The following is a 22,722-nucleotide window of genomic DNA, read 5'->3' on the forward strand; positions in this document are numbered from 1 at the left end:
GTGATTCAAAAACATCAATGGTGGCAATAATTTATCAGTGAGATATAATCACCTTGTCTTCATCAACATATAGCCATAATCAATGTTGCATATATCCATCTTTGATTTCAAACCAATATATCCATGATAGGTTGCACAAAAAAAAAAAACTACAGCAGCGGGATTGCTGTAAAAGGAGGATGCCTGCACATTCTTACCTTACAGTAATCCTGCAGCGGTAAAGACTTTGTCCAACCTATGCTGGATATGTTGTTATATTTGACTGAAATCAGAGATGGTATAAATGAAACTATGTGGTAATTTATATTGTATCTCACAGATTATTGTTATTATTGGTTTAAATCCATTGATATCATCATTGATGTGTAGGAGTTGCTTCAAGATCGTGGGGTAAAGAAGCCTCATTTATATGTAGTGTGATTGTAGGACTAAGCGAGGTCACACGTTTTGTTATTAATGGTCTGACTGGTGCTGATATGACTAAGGGTTCAAATTATAGATGCAAATGAAAGTGGGATGAAACAAACTAAATGGTTAGAATATTGGTCGCGGGTTACTGTGATTGTGTTTTTTTGTTTTGTTTTTCTATCTACACTAAAAGAGAGAAATATGAAGTATGATAAAGAGCCCAGGTTCCTTTCTGTGACAAACGCTTTCTTCCATTTTATTTGGTAGTAGAACTGGAATTAGATACTCTTTATTTAGTTGTTACCTGAAATTCCATCTTGTATAAGAGCTGTGTAATCCGTTGTGTTTTAAAAATGACTTTTTTTTTTATATATAAAGTTTGTAGGAGTTTCATTAGCCTCTATTCGTGTCCCATTTTAGACATATAGGTTAGTGGGTTAGCTAGTCAAAATACTAGAATGGCTGTATTCATACTTGTTCAAACATTTCATGTAATTTCTATATTTTATCAATACTCCATATACTGATAAATGTAGCTTTGTTTTTCAAATGACATCTATGATTACAATTATACTAATTTGATCAATGTAACCAATAAACAAACAGAAATGTCTTCTACAGGTTGAAATACAACTGATGGCTAAAATCAGTGGGCTTTGGGTATGTGAAATGAATGCAAAATAAGAGTAAGGCCACATTTACAACCTTCAGATTTATAGTTTTTTGTTTTTTTTTTTGTTACCCTCATTATTGCCTTAAAATTATGAATGCGAAAATAATGGCCTAATCTGTACTGTGTGAAAGTGACACTGAGCACAGCAACAATGTTAATTTATGGGGCTGTTGACATTGATGTATAAAATCTGCATGTCTTTTTTTTTCCTTTAAAAAAGCAGCACGTTCAAGCTTTCATAAATTGTCATTTGTATTGCATCAGTATGCTCTCAGTATTTCATCCATATTTCAGCATCTATCTTTTGTAATTTCCACCAGAAGACAACCAGTCAGTATTATGAATCGGTAAAACAAATGACTTATATAATCAGTAATGGGGGACACGCTGTCTGTATCACCCACTCTTACAAATATGCTTGTGTGAAACAGGCCTAAAACATTCAAAATTATCTGCAAACACATCCACAGCACTGCTAAATATTCACTGCTCCCTTGTGCACCTTTTTGATACAAAAAGCTGCAAGTAAAAAAAAAAAAAAAAAAAGCTGAGCACTGGTATTTCCATCCAGTAAAAATGTAATTTGCATGCTTCATCTGCTTGCTCTCATGCTCTGTGTACCCTTTTCTGTGCCAATCTCCCCTGCAATGAATTCGCAGGTAATTGCACCACATCCGAGGTTACATGCTTTTGTAATGTAGCTGCTCACGGGGGAAGGGGGGCACTGCAAACGAAACATCACAGCAGCATGTGACCTCGAATATGGGACATTGATGTGGATGCACAAGGGAACAGTGAGTATTTAGCACAAATGTGGGTGCATTTGCGGATAATTTTTGGATGCTGGATAACCCCTTTAGCTAATATGTTAGTCATGGATGCTTTCTTGTCCTGCATAACATGCTTTTTGTTATGACTGATAAAATGTCACTTCATTCATTCATTCATAAATTCATTGAGAATTTAGATTTTGTATGTAGATAAGATAATAATAAAAATGTTTTAGGAGGTAGACCATACTAAAATAAAAGTAAACAATTTCCAGATGAAAAAACCATACTGTTGTACAGGTATAAAGTGAATCTTAATATAAAGTATGCGGTAATTTTGTAACGCAGTGAAGCTGAAGCTGTGGCCAGTGTCACTTTAAATATAGCTCTGGTATTTTAAAACAATTAAGAGGGAGTTCACACTACCGTTACTAAAGTCTGTTGCTGTCTTCTGTCATAGGATGACATTAATGGACTTTAACTGTCACAGACTGATTCTTTGTCCGTTCCCATTGACACCAATGTCATGTTGTTTACTTTTGTGAACGGAAGATAAAGTCTTGCATGGTGTTCCCGATCTCCACTCTGTTCAACTGGTGCTTAATTTGGGAATAATCTGTTCTAGGTTTTATAATACCGAGAGATAACTGTGTGATGTGAACCCCTGCCCCACCCGCAGCTATACAGGAGTCCGTACTCCAGTAAAAAGCAGTCCTCGGTTTTCAACAATAAATGAATCCATAAAGAAGACCAGGATGTTGGAGGAAGAAGCTAAAATTTTATACAGTATATTACAAAATGTTTTTTTTCTTTTTTACATTTTCACGTGAAGTCTTCTCTGCCACCAGCATATTATAGAGCATGATCTGTTGAGCAGATTGATTATAATTCAGTCTAGATCATTTATTTAAATCACTGCTCTTCCTTTGCTTAAGAGTCAAGCAGGTGGTTATTAATAGTGATTGGCAGCCTTCTGTATATGCAAAGTAAAAGGAGGAAGGCTGTCAAAGAACTGGGCTCCTAAGAATAGACAGAGCAATATTAAAAATGGATAAACTCCAAGTTATATCGAATTTTATCCTTTTTTAAAAAGAAAAGTAAAAATATCAATATTCTCAGTTCCTTATAACATTCTACCTTCAGATTGGACATAAAGTTCAACTTCATAAGTTCCATAATTAAAAGGTTATTGGTTTTGCTTTGAATTTTCATTGATGGTATTAAAACGTAGAATTAGTATTTACCAGTAATTCGGTTTGTAGTACAGCCCTCCATCACAGCACCACAGAAGGTTGTATTTCCACCCACTATTAGGGACAGGAAAAAAAAGCATGTAAGAGGTTATATAGCCCCTTTCCGCCTCCCTCCTTAGTGTATTCCAAATGAACACTATTAATATATCCTACATCAAATAATAGTCTAGATAAAGGGAGGTAAATCAGGGTGCTGTCATGGAGGGCTATACTGGAAACCAAATTACCGGTAAATACTAATTCCATTTTCTCAAATGCCCTCCATGACAGCACCACAGGAGGAATGCCAGATAACTGTTTTGATGGCTGAACTGTCATTTGCAGGGCCTTTCTTCCAAAAGAGAGGTCCGAAGGGCGAGAAATGTCCAATCTGTCATGTTTAGCAAATGTATAGACCGAAAACCTAGCAGCTGCTCTACAAATTTGATCTAAGGAGGCATCAGCCCAAGAAACTGGCATTGCTCTGGTAGAATGAGCTTTAGGTCGGGGCCCCACGGGACGGAAACACGGCATTTTACAGTCAGGGCAAAGTGGATGGGATTCTAGCAAATCGCATTCCCACTTTGTGGTAAAAGACGCGGTAAAGAAAATGGTGCGGACACGATGGATTGAGTGAAAAGAACTGAGGAACTTTTGTGTTTTGACGATTGGCAAATCGTCAAATTGATCTACTTCTGGAGTCCCCCAGTTCTGACAAACCTGCTGGAAGATTTCTTTGTTTCAGACTTCAGTCTCCAGGATTTAGATTTTAACTGCTGAGAAAATCTGCTTGGCAGTTTGAAATACTTTTTAGATGGAGAGATAAAATGGATTTTAGGTGTCTCTCTGCCCAGGAAAATATTTGTGCTGAGAGAGCTTGAAGATTCCGCCATAGAGTACCTCCCTGGTGGTCACAGAGGAACAAAAAATTCACACTAATTAAATTCACTGAGTAATATGTCAAAAGTGATTAAAATGTGTAATATATTATTGATTGCATTAAAAAAATAAAGTCTCAGATGTGAGGTTCAATAAAACAATATCTACATAACCTTTGGATATCAAATGAAAACTGCGACTCTATATGCTGTGCTTATATTCATTTCTACACAAACTCAAGTATCCACTATTTTCAAAATAGAACTACAGGGCCCAGCTTCTCCATGGTCTATATGTGTCTGAATAGTTAATGCAGCTTTACTTGCATTCTGCTGCTGAGTTTCCACATGTCACCCACAGACTAATTCTTAAAGTAACTAGTCCCACTAATTACAATGTAGAACTACAAGGCCCAGCTTTTCAATGTTCTGTACGTTATCTAAATGGTTAATGCAGCTACACTTCTGCTGTTGAATTTCCACGTATGACCAACAGACTAACTCCAAAAGCAACCAGTCCTAGGGTGAGTTCCTACAATCACGGATACTAGAGCTTGTAATAGCTGTGATACTAAAAAAAATCTGCCTCAGTGCCAAAAATACACCCTGGGTCCTGGATGTCGCTATATTACTGCAGAGTATCCATGTTGGTAAACATGCCATAGCCCAGTAACACTATTATAAAGATTGAGAGTGCAGAGATGAATCCGACAACTCAATATCCCTTTGAGGGTATCTAATGTCCCCCATTTACAATAGCTGTTCAAATGTTTCACCCAGCTCACTAGGCAGCTAAGTAAGGATATCAGTACAGATCTATTTTATCTCCATGCGTTTCCACCATTACTGTATATGTAGGGTTTATCAGGAGATAATGATAGTATCTTAGGTTGCAAAAATAATAGGACAGTGAAATCTGCTGTTCCTTACATCCTGATGGTGGACATAGATACTTGAAAAGGTCAGCCCACCTCCCTGGTGGTGCAGAAATGCTACTGTGGTCATGTTGTCTGATGATATCCTGACCTGAGTCTCTTATGAAGGCTTTCACTGCTCTTAAGGCCTTCCATACTGCCCTTAGCTCCAGGAAATTTGAAGAATGGCTGCAGAGAGCTGAGGATCATACCCCCTGTAATGTTTTCCGAGGGAGGATTGCTCCCCAATCCAATCTGCATGCATCTGTAATGATTTGAATTGCTACAGAGAGATTCTAATGGACTCCTGTTGTAGATATGAGCTTTGCTTCAACCATTGAGGGATTCTTGTTCCTAATTTATAGTATCAGGGATTGGAGATCTCTTGAATGAGCTTAAAATCAAGGTACTGCCTGAATGCAAGAGATCATTGACCCCAGTACTGTCCTTGCTTCTCATATGGATACTTTTGTCTTTCTCTGAAAGACTGCAACTTTGGAAAATAGAGAAACTATCTTGTCCAGGGGGAGAAAAGACATCTGCAGATGGGATTCAAATAGGATACCTAGAAATGTTTTGTGATACCTTAGGACTATGTTTGATTTCTCCAAATTTATGATCCATTCTACTTTCTCTAGAGTCTGACACAGTCTGAACCTGAGCTACCACTAAAATATCATCTAGATAAGGAACCACTTATCAGACTTTGTTTCTTTAGGAAGGATACTAATTGCGCCATCACTTTTCCAAAGGAGCAACATATCTAATTCAGAACCAAAAACATATTCTCCCTGGAAGGGAATAGCACACAGCTTTTGTTTAGATATTGGGTCACCGGCCCACCTAAAGCACGGTGAATTGTATTTGAGAGAACTCCAGATCTAGGGGTAATCCTCGCAGACTCTGCCCATCTGTCTGCTAGTAAGACCGTGGCTTTCTGTAGCAGAGGAATGAAGGACAAGATATCTTCCCTTGAAGTGTCTTCTCTAAGATGAATTTCAAGTTGGTCTAACCATCTGTACATAGACCTTACCACACGAGTTAAACCAATGTTAATCTGTAAAACAGCTGAAGAGCACTCACAGGTTTTCTTAAAGAGGCTGTCCACTTTCCTGTCAAACGGGTCTTTAGGTTGAGATGGATCTTCAAAGGGAAAAGTTGTCTTTATCCCCACTATAGTAACCTGTATATCAATTTTTGGCACTTTGGCCCAACCCATTTTTGGCGCCTTTTTTCTGAAACCGAAGTGCTCCATTTGAAATTGAAAGTGATGTCAGTATGGAATACAGGTTCTGGTAGGCAGGCAGGGGACACTACATGCCAGGGAGCCTCTGAAGAACCACCTAGGCCTGCACTACTTATCTCCACTTTACCACTCCACTTTAGCCGCACCGGACTGCACTCGGCCCGGTAAGTACATCACTACACCTCTTGTCTTCCCACTAAGGCAGGGTTTACACGGAGTATTTTGGCTCGTAATGTGGTACGTAGACGCCGTGGGAGCTTTTGCGGGCCGTATACGCTCCCATTGTTTTCAATGGGAGCCGGTACCGTATATGCGGCGCTATTTTGTGGCCGCCGCAAAATCAGGGCTGCAAAATAGCGCCGCGTATACGGTACCGGCTCCCATTGAAAACAATGGGAGCGTATACGGCCCGCAAAAGCTCCCGCGGCATCCACGTACCATATTACGAGCCAAAATACTCCGTGTGAACCCGGCCTAATAGGGACAGGAAAAAACACTGAAGAGGGAGGGACTATTTAATCTCTTGTGTGCTTTTCCTGTCCCTAATGGTGGGTGGGGATAAAACTTGTGGTGCTGTCATGGAGGGCATTTGAGAAACATTAATTTGACATCACAAACCAATGTATGGAATAGTTCAAAGGATGTTTTTACGGCATCCAGAATATTAATAAGTTATTGCGTAATCACTGCCTTTTTAAAGATACGATAATGTACACCTGCAGATTGACAACTTTTTGGCATACATCTGCCTTTATTTAAGTTTATAGGTACTGAACAGAAAAAGTTTGGATATGGTCAGCTATATGGTCCTTTATGAAGAAAACCTTACTGTAGAGTTATGTGAAAACTATAAAGCTATGTGTACATGGACAAACATTGCTACTAGACTGCAAATAAATGCAGTCTCAGAATTTCCAATATACTTTCTCTGCTGTCCAACACTGGATAACGCTCGGTCCTGGTCATGTAATGTACTACGGTACAGTTCATTGTATTGTCTAATGAGTGGGGCATGTTTATTTTATTTTCCCTTTGCAGAGAGCTTAGAAGCTATGAAGAATTGATAGTTTATATTTAAATTGTATTGCTTTTTCATTATAAAAAATAAAAATAAGACTCTGTTGTTGGAACCAAAATGGTAGAGAATCATATTCAGCGTACACCAGTTTAAAGGACACTGCCGAATGTGCTCATTTGCATTTTAAAGATGACACATTGCACAGCCATTTTAAATGTGATTTTAATAGTATAGTGTTTTTGTATGTAAAATTAACTATTGATTAAACAAAATAAATAGCAACTTCGTTACTGATGATGATGTTTTTGTTTTGTTTTTTTTTCGTTTTATCCACCAGTTATTTTTGTCAGCTATGAGTGTCATTGTTCAATGCAATACATAGTTCCATTCCCACAACAACTTGCTATCTTTACAGGGTTTCTTATCAAGTCCTCATATATATATTGTGTGTGTATATATATATATATATATATATATATATATATATATATATATATATATATATATAGTCAGGGTCTGTGGTTGCTAGGTGGGGTGGCATAGACACACAAGTCCAGTTTCTTTTAGTCCAAAACAAAGGTAGAGTTTATTTTCACTCAAAAAGGTAGTGCAGCAATAAAAGGAAAAATACAAAAATAAATACCTGCCCAGCTAGGCTCTAACTAAACGTAGAATAGGTTACCTCACCTAGAATAACAGAAATCCAAAAGCCAGTAGTCATTCAGGACACAGCTCCAAAAATTTGACCTCTCTGTTGGCTCTCCAGCCAAGCTCTGCCCATAGTCTGCTGCCGGAGCTGACTTAAGCCTCCCTTGATGAGCAGACTCTGCAGCTGAGTCGCTGCCGGAACATCCTCAAAGTGTGGACTGGAAGGGGGTGGAATAACAGGTCCCACTACCAACCTACCTGTCATTCCTAAAAATCCACACCAGTACTGAGCATTTACCAAAAAGTTGTCTGCTGAGAATAAACATTCCTTCTGGAGTTTTCTCATCTCACCCGCCTTAGTAGTCTGGATGAGAAGTACACCCCTCCATTACCTGACCAGCCATCGGCTTACAATATATATATAAGATAATCCTTTAATAGTCCCACAGTGGGGAAATTTCAGTATGCTACAGAAGCAAAGTAATACAGATACAGGATAATACACAGTAATATATTACAGACGTAGACACATATGCTGAGAAGAGAAGATATACTAGGAGTCCATAGCAGCTAAGGAATAGAGATGAGCGAACACTAAAATGTCCGAGGTTCGAAATCCGATTTGAATAGCCGCACACTGTTCGGCTGTTCGAACAGATTTCGAACCCCATTATAGTCTATGGGGGGAAATGCTCGTTTCAGGGGTACGCAAAATTCGATAAAATTATACTTACCAAGTCCACGAGTGACGGTCGGGCTGGATTCCCCTTGAAGTCTTCTCCCAGCACAGCGCCCCCGCGGCGTCTTCCAGCTGGAATTCACTCTGCCTAGGCATCGGGGCCTAGGCAGAGCCGACTGCGCATGCGCGGTCGGCTCTGCCCGGCCCGACGCCTGAGCAGAGCCGACTGCGCATGCGAGGGCATGCCCGCGCATGCGCAGTTGGCTCTGCCTAGGCCGGATGCCTAGGCAGAGTGAATTCCAGCTGGAAGACGCCACGGGGACGCTGCACGGAGAAGACTTCTAAAGGTAAGAGAAGAACCAGCGTTGATTGGCAGAATATATAACATTCTGCCAATCAACGCTGGTTCTGCATCGAACCTTAAACTTCGAACAGCTAGTAGTGTTCGATTGAGTATTTCGAATACCGTAGTATTCAATCGAACACCTACTCGATCGAACACTACTCGCTCATCTCTACTAAGGAACAGAAGAAGAAAGACTTCATAGTCATAATCATTAGTTTTCTGTGCGGAATAATCTTCGCTTGGTCTGATGTAGCTTATACAGCCTGGTCGTGGTTGGAAGGAAGGACTTGCGCTAGCGCTCCTTCTCACACTTGGGGTGAAGCAGACGGTCACTTACAGTGCTGCTAAGTGCCTTCAAGGTCTCATACATGGGGTGGGATTTGTTCACCCACATGGAGGTCACCACAGACAGTATCCTTCTGTCACCTACCACCTGTACTGGGTCCAGGGGGCTCCACAGGACAGAGCTGGCCCTTCTGATCAGCCTGTCAAGTCTATTTCTGTCCCTGGTTGATATACTGCTCCCCCAGCAGGCCACACCGAAAAATATGGCAGAAACAACCACAGAGAAGTGTCCCCTGGACTCCGAAGGCCCTCAGCCTCCTGAGCAGGTAGAGTCTGCTGTGGCCCTTTCTGTGCAGCACCTCCAGGTGATCAGCCCAGTCTAGTTTATTATTGAGGAGCACACCCAGATACTTATATGTCCTGACTATCTCAATGCATGTCCCTTGGATCTCCACCGGAGTCGGAGCACTTCTCCGTTTGCTAAAGTCCACCACCATCTCCTTGGTCTTCCCAGCATTAAAGGGGCTCTATCAGCAAAATTATGCTAATAGAGCCCCACATATGCGTGAATAGCCTTTAAAAAGGCTATTCAGGCACCGTAAATGTTATATTAAATCCCGGTCCCATTTTTAAATAAAAGCATTAAAACATATATGTCTTCTTGTAGTAACGCCCTCTGGTTCCTTGTCTTCTTCCGGCTTCTTCTCTTCAAATCCCATGCCTGCGTAGTAGTGCTTCCCTCCGGAGCGCTACTGTGCAGGCTCACTCGCCATTTTACTTAATGGCAGTTCGTGAGTGAGCCTGCGCAGTAGCGCTCCGGAGGGAAGCGCTACTACGCAGGCGCGGGATTTGAAGAGAAGAAGCCGGAAGAAGACACGGAACCAGAGGGCGTTACTACAAGAAGACAGAAGAGGCAGGCGTGCCCAAAGCTGACGTCACATCGTGCATCCCCACCCATGGTGCACGTTCGGTAATATTTGCATATATGTTTTAATGCTTTTATTTAAAAACGGGACGGGGGTTTAATATAACATTTACGGTGCCTGAATAGCCTTTTTAATGGCTATTCACGCATATGTGGGGCTCTGTTAGCATAATTTTGCTAACCCCTTTACTCCTTTACTCCTGAGCTGGTTCCGCTGGCACCATTCAACAAAGTCCCGGTTTAAGTCTCTGCATTCCCTATCTACACCATCAGTGGTAAGGCCTACTATAGCAGAGTCATCGGAGTACTTCTGTAGGTAACAGCTGGATGAGTTGTGCCTAAAGTCAGCAGTGTACAGTGTGAAGAGAAATTGTGCAAGAACTGTACCTTGCGGTGCCCCTGTGCTACAGATCTAATATATATATATATATATATATATATATATATATATATATATATACAAAAAAAAACTAAAAGACAGAGCCATAAACATAGAAACTAAAGGAAGTGATAGAAATGGCAGAACAGGCATTATCCCTAAACAATGATACTTAAAGGGGTATTCCCACGTCGCATACTCACCAGTCTTCACTGCTCTACAATATTCTTTCTTCCCGGTTTCTTGCATCATTTGGTGGGCGGGGTTTCATATGCAACCTGCCGTTTAGCTCTGCCCCCAAATTAGTGTGTAGCTCCGCCCACCGCATAGCGTGATCCTATGGGGTGGCTGAAGGGCCTGTGATGTCATCAAAGGTCCTCAAACAACACTATATGCACAATATTGGACTATGAAGTACAGGCAGGAGCAACTCCATTCTGTGTTACATACAGAGACTGCCTGTCTCTGCCATAATGAACACAATTGAATTAGCTAGCCTGATAACTGGGAGAACAGAAGACGAGTTCAGAAATGAAAGCAGCTCCTCTCCCCTATCTGAGAGCAGGAAGCTAGGTCACGTGGTGCAGACACAGGAATAGCTAGAAACACAGGCTTGCTCCCGTGCACTTAGCCCCTCCTCCCTCCCCCCTGAGAGCAGGCAGATACATCACTTGACTTTTGAGCAGATAAGTCAAGGGCTGTGTCAACAATGAATTGAATTGAATAAAGTAAGATAGTGGACAAACAAAGCAGTTTTGCTGAAGCAGTGTAATTAGGAAAAGTCTTACATCCACATTAACAAGCAGTATAGATAGGATCCTTAAAGGGGACAACCCCTTTAAGGAACTTTATGGCTATGGCTTGAAACAAAGTCCTGTTTGCCCATGCACCAGTCATGCTTCTGTGGCCCCATTCATTCAGTGTTGAACCCTGTAATAGAAATGGTAGATGAGGAGACAGGGATGTTAATGGGAATGTTAAAAAATAAAAATAAAAAGTCGAATAGTGTGGACCTCAAAAGAGTGGAAGGAGAGCAATGGTATTCAGGAAATGACCTGAAAAGTGCATTATGGTGTGCATAGTAGGACTCCTACCCATCCACTTTGCCCATCCTCAGGCAGCAGTCTGCTACTGCAGCAGGAGAGGCAGTAGCAGACTCTTTAATCCAGGTTTCAGTGACAGCCAGCAGGTTGAAAGATTTTGGAATGAAGAGATCTTAAATAATGGCAGTGAGAGAGAAGACAAAGAAATGCAGTGAACATGGTGGGACAATTGTGAAATTTATTAGAGTCATTAGAGACAGAAATATGCTCAGCTAGTTTACTATATACTGGGAATCACATTTAAAGGGGTATTCCCACCTCACATACTCAGCAGTCTTCACTCTTGTAAAATCTTCTTTCTTCCTGGTTGCTTGCATCATTTGGTAGGCGGGGTTTCACAGGCAACCTGCCGTTTAGTTCCGCCCCCAAATTCGCGTGTAGCTCCGCCCACCCACATTGGACTATGAAGTACAGGCAGCAGCAACTCCATTCTGTGTTACATACAGACACTGCCTGTCTCTGCCATAATGAACACAACTGAATTAGCTAGCCTGATAACTGGGAGAACAGAAGAAATGAAAGCAGCTCCTCTCCTCTATCTGAGTGCAGGACCTAGGTCACATGGTGTAGACACAGGATTAGCTAGATACACAGGCTCGCTCCCTGCACTTAGCCCCTCCTCCCTCCCCCCTGAGAGCAGCAGATACATCATTTGACTCAGGAGCAGCTAAGTCAGGGCTGTGGCCACAAAGAATTGAATAAAGTAAGATAGTGGACAAACAAAGCAGCTTTGCTGAAGCAATGTATTTAGGAAAAGTCTTACATCCACATTAACAAGCAGTATAGATAGGATCCTTGTGATGGGACAACCCCTTTAAGTTTTACTCTAATGCAGGGAAATGGTAAGTATAAAGATATTAACCACATTGTTACACAAGCAGATGATCCAGCATAATGAAGTAGGTACAGATATGCAATTTATAGTATGATGTGACAAAACAAATATATAAATAAACTAGCATGTGCCCACGACTTCGTCTGCGGGTTGCGTGTGGTGCTGAGCTGCTGTTATGTAGTGAATTTGTGTTGGTTATGATTAGAGATGAGCGAGTACTATTCGAAACTGCCGTTTCGAATAGCATGCACCCATAGGAATGAATGGCAGCGTCCATTCATTCCTATGGGTGCGTGCAATTCGAAATGGGAGTTTCGAATAGTACTCGCTCATCTCTAGTTATGATGTGCCGCAGCCCTCATGCCCTCAGCCCCCCTTCCCCTCCCGCAGCCTAGGTACTTACCGCGGGGCCCCGGCCCCCTCTCCTCCGCACACCTGGCCCCTTCCCCCCGCGCCCATGCCCTTCCTCCCCCGCCCCACCCCTCAACTCCCAACGTGTTTTCCCCCCATCAACCCCCACACCCTCCAACCCCAACCTCGCTAAAGCGCGTCTTGGCACTGCTGCATCGCAGATTAAATATAGGATTAGGGAAGCATGTCCATATTTAGAGCATGTTTAGGGTTTGTAGATAAGGTCATCAGAAGGTCCCCAGTTGAATAGTAAATCAAAGAAAACAAACAAATTCTGTTTTCATTAATACCATCAGGGAAAACTACCCTAAATTTATGTATCCACCTAAATTGCTGGTGAAGTTGGAATTTATCCTCTCAATGGAGGTGTACTGATCTGTAAACAAGTAAAGCAGAGAGCTCTGGGATCTGACCTATGCAGTGGGATGAAATGTCTCACAATCAGTGTATCTCATCATCATGACTTTTCTGATTTCTGGGCTTCTCTAGAAGCTCCTGGTATCCTCTGCATTTATTTACATGGTCCAGCTTCCTGCTATGTAACTTCCACAGTAGCTCCCAATCACCTCACTCCTCCGCTTCCTCTCTCCCATAGACCCCCTCACTGTCTCTCTTGTTATCCCGCCCACTACTAGCCCTTCCCAACCTACTCACCCCAACCTCTGACCCCATTATACTTACGTCTCTTCCTTGCAGGCTTCCTCCTTCTGTACGGCCCACCCTTCTTTTTTGATTCTGACAGCGCGCTATAAACCTAGCACTGCTCTGTGCTTTGCACCTGACGATCCACCTCTACTGCGCAGTCATAGGAGCTACTCGCAATCCACCTGCTACTGTACAGTAGAGGTGGATTATCGGCTGCAGAGCACCAATCAGCGCTGGACCTATAGTGAGTACTGGCAGTCAGAAAAAAGGGAGGAGCCGTCCTGTAGTAGGAAGCCTGGAAGGAAGAGAGGTAAGTTTGATGCAGTGGATGGGGGAAGGAGTAGTAGTGACGTTCCATTTCTGGAAACAGGGAAACGGATCCTCACTGGATAACAAGCAAATTTGGATAACTATACATTTTTGAAATAAAAAAAAAAAAAAAAAAACTTGAGTCTTTGGTAGTTGATACCTTTTTTAATGGCTAACTAATAATGATGACAGATTAGGTGTAATCAGGTTTTTATTGAGTTTTCAAGACGTTAAGCAAAACAAGAACAATAAAAGAAAAAACAAAACAAAGAACGAATTCCAAACGCAGAGTGACAGGGCCGCAGGCCCTAGGTTCCAAAGGAAGACAGCCTCACAGGACCACACAGTAGAATACAAATCGAGGGGGAGACCCTAGAGGATGAGCATGCTGGGAAGCTAAATAAGAATGATGACAAGCTTTCAAAGCTCTTGGCGTCTTCCTCAGGTATATTTAAAAACAATTTCTGAAGGATGCATATTTATGTACAAGGAGACTTATAGGAATACAATTTTAGGTGGGAGGGTGGAAGGTTATTGGTACATACAAGTAAACAATTGATCAGTTCCCAAGTCCTTATCAGCTGGTCTTTTATGTCTGCTTTGATCAGTGATGATTTCTGTAGGGTGCCATAAACCCATGTGACAAATTCAATCCTGGAGTGTTTGAAACAGGGTCATGAACTTGTACTCATAAATCCTCTTGTCTTTCTTAGATTTTAAATTTCCTCTTAAAACCAAAATTTTCATGTCATTGGTGATATTGTGATCTTCATTGCAGAAATGTTTTGTCACGGGAAGGTCCATTCTGTTTTCTAATTGTATGGCGATATGAGTTCATCCGCATTATTAAAATACAATACCAAACAGGAAAACAACCGGGTACCTTTGGTCGTCACGTACAACCCACACCTGGAGATGTTGAGAGGCATCACACGCAAATTACATCTACTACTGCAAAAAGACGACGTCTAAAATCCAGATTTCCAGACCTCCCTCTCCTGTGTTATAGACAGCCACTAAATATCAGAAATATGGTTTTCAACAGCTCACTGTCACCTCCTGCCACAACAGGAATGTTTCCATGCAGACAAAAAAAGGTGCAAAACCTGCCCTCACATACTGACCACCGACAAGATAAAGATACCCAATTCTAACAGGGAATATAAGATCCCAGGCACCTTCACCTGTAACACACCTATTGTAGTGTATTTAATAATATTCAACAAGTGTTCCACTGAAAGTCTGTATGTTGGAGAGACTGGTCAGAAGCTTAGAATGCGGATGAACTCACATCGCCTTACAATTATAGAATAAAGAATGGAACACAGATAAGTGTTCTCTCCCACCCTGTATAATGTAATATACATTTACTATGCATAGCATTTTATCTGCATTTATGTTAGATTTCTAGTAATCATAATAAATAATTTTTCATAGTAAAGGCAATGTCTATGAGGTACTTCATAATGTCTTGTTCATCAAACAGTAAAAGCTCAACCCTCACCTTGCTGATGAATGCAGGAAATGGGAACAAGAGCAAGCAGGCAAAGCTGCTGAGAGAGGGAAATGGGAAAACCCCTTCAAATAGTACCACTAAGAAGTACAATTTGTCCCACCAAAAAATAAGCCCCCCATAAAGCTCTGTGAGCAGACAGATTCAATTATGGTTGTTTGAATATGTGGAGTAAAAAACTAAAATAAAGGCATGTAAAATGGCTGCAACAGTAACAGGTTAACGCAGTGCCGTTTAAGGGGCTGTAGATTATAGGCATCTAATACTGACCATCACTTTGTCCGTGTGAACATGGATTTTGCTGGGAAGATTGGGCCTGTTAGGAGGAAGGAGGGGCAGACTCTTGGGTATGAACACGACTGGAGGTAGTGGCTGACTGGCTGGTAGAAAAGCCGCTGGAAGCATTATCTATTAGCCCTTGTAACACCTGTACCTGGTGCTCGGGCCTGGTCTGCATTGTACCCTGCACCCTGTTTAATGTTGCCATCAAGCCATGGATTGTGGATGAGCACAGTGCTGGCTGCCCCTCACCAGTAGGCATTGCATCCGCAGTAGCTTCACCGAGGCCTGGGCCCCCAGCTGGATTTCCTGGGCATCAGGACAAAGAAATTATTCTGGTAGCTCCTGGGAGGGGGCGAGGGTGGGATGACTCTGCTGGGAAGGTTGGGCATGTTGGGAGGAAGGAGGGGCAGACTCTTGGATATGAACACGACTGGAGGTAGTGGCTGACTGGCTGGTGGAAAAGCAGCTGGAAGCATTATCCGCTAGCCCTTGTAACACCTGTTCCTGGTGCTCAGGCCTGGTCTGCGTTGTACCCTGCATAACGCAGCTATCAAGTCAGGGATTGTGATGAGCGCCTGCTAATGTTTCTTTAGGTTTAAATTTGTGTTTCTGTCCATATTAATGTAGAGGAAAGAAGGTTTCCAAGTATTTTTCCACTTTCATAGAGGTTATATTGAGTGTGGAAAGTGTCTAGTTGATAGGCTGTGATAGTGGGGTAATACTGGGACTTGGGCATGTTAGATGTACCCAGGCATGCTTCCCCTGCTGTCCCAGTTGCATTGTTGTTGGCATCATTTCTTGGGGTGTCATTGTGGACTTAGTGACTCTCCTTAGTCGAATTGTGGTTTCCCCCGAAACGAGCATTTTTTCCCCATAGACTATAATGGGATTTGATATTCGGTAGAATATTGAGGGTCTACTCCAGGGGTAGGCAACCTTTTTTGTTCGGCGTGCCGATTTAAATTAAAAAATCAAAGATGAGGTCCTCGGAGTGCCGGGCAATAATTGTAAAGCTGACGACACCTACACTAAAGTCATATAGCACAAACCACAACATAGGGGTGCTGTCATACTGCGCTCCCAGCCACATGCGCTTACCACTATTTGCCTGGATACACATGTTCTTTTCCTTTAGAAGCAATGTAAGTACATGTGTAACCCACAATTAGTGGTAATGTATGTGACTGGGAGCAGAGTAAGGTCATACCTGTAAAGAGCTGACACACAATGTACCTGTATGCTCCATCCAGTCCTTGGCCGTTAGTAACTTCAGTTTTCTGTAAGGGAGCGTTTACACTACCGTCGGTGTTCGACAACTAGTGTCCGCTGCTAATGTCCGTTCAAAATCTTGTGTGGACATTAGCAGCGGACACTAGCTGTGTCCGTGACATTTTGCATTGATTTAAACGGACACCGGGTGCGTTCTTTTACTTTCTGTGGGTGTCCTTAACTATCCGTTCTCAAAGATGTCCGACTTTTCAAGCGGACAGCAAAACCCAACATGTAGGTTTTTGCTGTCCACTTGAAAAGTCGGACATCTTTGAGAACGGACAGTTAAGGACACCCACAGAAAGTAAAAGAACGCACCCGGTGTCCGTTTAAATCAATGCAAAATGTCACGGACACAGCTAGTGTCCGCTGCTAATGTCCGCACAAGATTTTGAACAGACATTAGCAGTGGACACTAGCTGTCGGACACCGACGGTAGTGTGAACGCTCCCTAAATGAAATGCAGATTAATTTGTCACTTTTAGTTCCTGGCAGTGCAGTAATGGGAAATATATAGGAAGCTTCTTACAGTCCTATAAAAAAAGTTTGGGCACCCCTATTAATCTTAATCATTTTTTTGTTCTAAATATTTTGGTGTTTGCAACAGCCATTTCAGTTTGATATATCTAATAACTGATGGACACAGTAATATTTCAGGATTGAAATGAGGTTTATTGTACTAACAGAAAATGCGCAATATGCATTAAACCAAAATTTGACCGGTGCAAAAATATGGGCACCTCAACAGAAAAGTGACATTAATATTTAGTACATCCTCCTTTTGCAAAGATAACAGCCTCTAGTCGCTTCCTGTAGCTTTTAATCAGTTCCTGGATCCTGGATGAAGGTATTTTGGACCATTTCTTTCTACAAAACAATTCAAGTTCAGTTAAGTTTGATGGTCGCCGAACATGGACAGCCCGCTCTCAAATGATCTGAAAACAAAGATTGTTCAACATAGTTGTTCAGGGGAAGGATACAAAACGTTGTCTCAGAGATTTAACCTGTCAGTTTCCACTGTGAGGACCATAGTAAGGAAATGGAAGACCACAGGGACAGTTCTTGTTAAGCCCAGAAGTGGCAGGCCAAGAAAAATATCAGAAAGGCAGAGAAGAAGAATGGTGAGAACAGTCAAGGACAATCCACAGACCACCTCCAAAGAGCTGCAGCATCATCTTGCTGCAGATGGTGTCACTGTGCATCGGTCAACTATACAGCGCACTTTGCACAAATAGAAGCTGTATGGGAGAGTGTTGAGAAAGAAGCCGTTTCTGCACGTACGCCACAAATAGAGTTGCCTGAGGTATGCAAAAGCACATTTGGAGAAGCCAACTTCATTTTGGAAACAAAGATTGAGTTGTTTGGTTATAAAAAAAAGGCGTTATGCATGGCGTCCAAAAAGAAACAGCATTCCAAGAAAAACACTTGCTACCCACTGTAAAATTTGGTGGAGGTTCCATCATGCTTTGGGGCTGTGTAGCCAATGCTGGCACCGGGAATCTTGTTAAAGTTGAGGATCGCATGGATTCCACTCAGTATCAGCAGATTCTTGAGAATAATGTTCAAGAATCAGTGACGAAGTTGAAGTTACGCCGGGATGGATATTTCAGCAAGACAATGATCCAAAACACCGCTCCAAATCCTCAGGCATTCATGCAGAGGAACAAGTACAATGTTCTGGAATGGCCATCCCAGTCCCCAGACCTGAATATCATTGAACATCTGTGGGATGATTTGAAGCGGGCTGTCCATGCTCGGCGACCATCTAACTTAACTGAACTTGAATTGTTTGTCCAAAATACCTTTATCCAGGATCCAGGAACTGATTAAAAGCTACAGGAAGCGACTAGAGGCTGTTATCTTTGCAAAAGGAGGATCTACTAAATATTAATGTCACTTTTCTGTTGAGGTGCCCATACTTTTGCACCGGTCAAATTTTGGTTTAATGCATATTGCACATTTTCTGTTAGTATAATAAACCTCATTTCAATCCTGAAATATTACTGTGTCCATCAGTTATTAGATATATCAAACTGAAATGGCTGTTGCAAATACCAAAATATTTAGAACTAAAAATGATTAAGATTAATAGGGGTGCCCAAACTTTTTCATAGGACTGTATATGTCTCCCTCCTGCTCAATCTATTCCTGGCTTCGGCTCAAAAAAAACAGCAAAATCTGCAACGAAAAAAAGCTGTTTCTGCAACGTGGGGCTTTAGCCTAAGGCCCCCACGTTGTTGGAACACAGCTTTTTTTGTTACATATTTTGCTATGTTTTTCTGAGCCTAAGCCAGGAGTGTATTGAGCAGAAGGGAGACGTATAAGAAGTTTCCTATACATTTCTCATTCCTTCTGTAGTCATTTTTAGCTTTGGTTGAAATAAACTGCATCAAAAATGCTGCGTTTCTGCAATGTGGGGCCTCAGCCTTACACCTCCTGCATACAAGTGGCATGCATGTGATTTTCACTGACCTATACATTAAAAATGAATTGACAGGGCTGCAAATGCAGACAGATATAGGGTATGTATAGGAAAGATATAGGGGATGTATAGGACAGATATAGGGGATGTATAGGACAGATATAGGGTATGTATAGGACAGATATAGGGGATGTATAGGACAGATATAGGACCTGCTCAATAGTTTTCAGCTCTTCAATTTGGCCCAGATACACAGCCACAAAAAGAATGGCTGTATATATGGGTCAATTGAAATATATAGGTCTGTACTGTATCCACAGTTGTAGATAAAGAGTCTGGTCATGTGCATTGCAGGTTACAACTCAATGTGCCTCATATTAATAGCAGTTAACCCCATCATGTCACTCACATTAACCCCCTGTGTGCTTTACATAAGGGACACTGATATGTGAGACATATGGAGGTAATAAGTGAATATCTTCATTATATAGGTCCTTTATTAGTACCCCCATATGTCTCACACCTCAGTAACCCTTATGTGAGCCACACAGGGGTTAATGTGAGGGACATGATGGGGATAACTGCTATTAATGTGAGGCACATGGAGTTACTAAAACTAAAGTAATAACCCCAAATGCCTGACAGTAATAAGAATTGTTAGTAACACACACGTACCTGGTGTTGTGTTTGCTTTTACTTTGCTCAGCTTCCTCTCCTCCTCAGGGCTGCAGACGGCAGGAGCTCCTCCTCACGTGTAACAGCAGGTCCAGGGAGCCCTTATCCTGTGCAGTGAGAGGCTCACCTCTGATTGGTGGGCAGTGAGAGAAGGGGGCGTGTCCTACACCACAGCTCTACCAGAGCACTGAAAGGACGCTCTCTCTCAATTTAGTGTATGAAAGTTGCAGGCTGGCTACCGTGCCAGCAAAATATGCCTTGCGTGCCAGTCTTGGCACGCGTGCCAGGGGTTGCCGACCCCTGGTCTACTCTAAACGAATATCGAATATTTCACTACTAGCTCATCTCTAATGCTGTCAAGATTGAAATAGTAGCTGTAAAATAATTAGAGATTTCAGTAAAGAAAAGCACAGAAATGTTATTTTATATGCAGCATGAGCTGCTACATATTACTATTAATATATTAATAAATATATAATATATCATATTATATGTTACATGTATATATATATTACGTAATATATGTACTAGCTTCTGCCCGCGACTTCATCTGCGGGTTGTTGGTGTCGATGATCCGCCTATATTCAGGAAATTGCTGCCATCAATGGTTTACCAGCTCCGGCATTTTGGCAGCTCTCAAGCTGTTCTGTTGCTGACCTTGTTCCTCACACCGTGCCTGTGATTGTTCCGGCATCTCAGCAGCTCGCTGGGATGCCACATAATGAGCGCGTTGTTGGCGTTGATGATCCGCATGCTCCGGCGTTTTGGCAACTTTCAAGCTGGCCTGCCGCTGAACTTGTTTCTTGCACTGTGCCTGTGATTGTTCCGGCATCTCAGCAGATAGCTGGGATGCCATATAATGAGCGTATTGTTGGCGTCGATGATTCCCCTCAGCTTCGATTGAGGAGAACTCTGTGACTTCTGGCTACCTTCATAACTCTTGTTGTTTTTCGATAAATTAGATTTTCCTTTTCCAGGCATGTTGAAAATTGGCAAACTGCCAATTTGGATTAAAGGTGTTTGGCCATGTCAGTTTTTCAGCAGTGCCTGGAGCAGATCAGATAATATGCAAATGAATGAACACAAACCACAGAGGGTTAGCGTGTATTTACACAGAGAGATAGCAGCCCTGGCATTCTCAGAAGCAGAGATAAGAGCAGTGTAATATAGCATGTGAAGAAAAATTCATAACAGTCGTGAAGCCATATCATTTAAAGGGATAAAAAGTAGCCTAGATTTTTTAATCGATGTTACAATCTATGTGTTGAATTTCATCCAAATCCGTTCAACCATTTTTGCGTGATTGACACACAAACATCCAAACACACAAACTTTTACATTTATAATATTAGTAGGATAATATATTATATAATAGATTACATATTAAAGGGGTTGTCCAGGATTAACTAAAAATTAATCCTTAAACTAAACTCCCTTCCCCCCCCTAACTTCTAATTTACTTCAATTTATAAAAAATTCTATAATTACCCATATCCCTGGAGTGGCCATGTGACCACCCCAGGGACACTTTCAATCTGGTAACATTCTGTTTCACTTCTTCCAAAACAGAACGTTACTGTTACTCTTCCCCCTCCTCTATTCCCTGCAATACTTATCAGCCTTCCTGTGTCCAGGGAATGGCTCCTCCCCCTCTTCCTGTCTTCTGGTAGGGGACGGAACAGCTTAGCCAGGGAGACAGAAGAGTGGGTGGGCGGGGCTAGTAATGGACAGGATCACTATTCTAAAGAGAGACATGTGAGGGTGGGAGGGGTTATTAACGGGTAGGATTGCTATTCTAATGAGAGACAGGGAGGAGGAGTGTAGGAGCGAGAGAGTAGGGGGTGCTGAGTGAGAGGGAGTTAGTGCAGCGGCTTCACAGGAAGTCCGCACAGCAACCAGACACCCAAAAATCACTTTAATTACTGCTAAAGGTATATGGGTGTACTTCTTAACCCATTACTAGCACTCTCAGACCTTTATAATAAAATAAATTCTACCCAGAAAACCCCTTTAAAGGGGCTCTATCATTGAGAAAAGTCGTTTTTAACTAATCACATCCTTACTTAGCCTTTAGAAAGGCTATTCCACACCTACTTTTAGTATGTAAATTACCTCAGTAGTTTTTGAATAAGTTCGTTTTTATTCATATGCTAATTAGCTCCAGCCAGCACAGGAAGTTCCTAGCAGCACTCGTCTCTGCTATTCTCTCTTGTGTGTGCAAACAGAAAGTCATTATCAGCAGCAGCCTGTGCTGTATACACCCATAGGAAAAAATAGCAAAGAGGAGTGCACAATGGTGCACCAAGAGTCTAATTAGCATATGAATAAAAACGGACTTATTCAAAAACCACTGAGGCAATTTACATACTAAAGGTAAGTGTGGAATAGACTTTCTAAAGGCTATGCAAGGATGTGATTAGTTAAAAGTGACTTTTCCCAATGATAGAGCCCCTTTAAGTTCAATTCCCAACTGTATTTTAACTAGTGATATCTCAGATTCTATTCTATTGATTATACATACCCACATCAGTCCTGGATTCAGTGAGACAGTCCTGGATTCCGGGTCCTGCCCAATATCTCAGTCGCCTGGAGGTTTGTCCTCCGGATGCAGATGAGTTGAATACAAAGGTGAAGCAGATAGAGCCATATGCTCCCTACTTCACCATTCCTCCCCTGTGTGCTCTGGGAGTTGAAGGAGCGATGTGGTGATGTCACTCACATTGCACCTGCAGCTCCCTAAAGCCTCCGGGTACAGCGATTAAAGGGGTATTCCCACGTCGCATACTCACCAGTCTTCGCTGCTGTAAATTCTTCTTTGTTGCATCATTGGTGGGCGGGGTTACATATGCAAAGCCAG

The sequence above is a fragment of the Leptodactylus fuscus genome, chromosome 2, assembly GCF_031893055.1.
Source record: "Leptodactylus fuscus isolate aLepFus1 chromosome 2, aLepFus1.hap2, whole genome shotgun sequence".
Taxonomy (NCBI): domain Eukaryota; kingdom Metazoa; phylum Chordata; class Amphibia; order Anura; family Leptodactylidae; genus Leptodactylus; species Leptodactylus fuscus.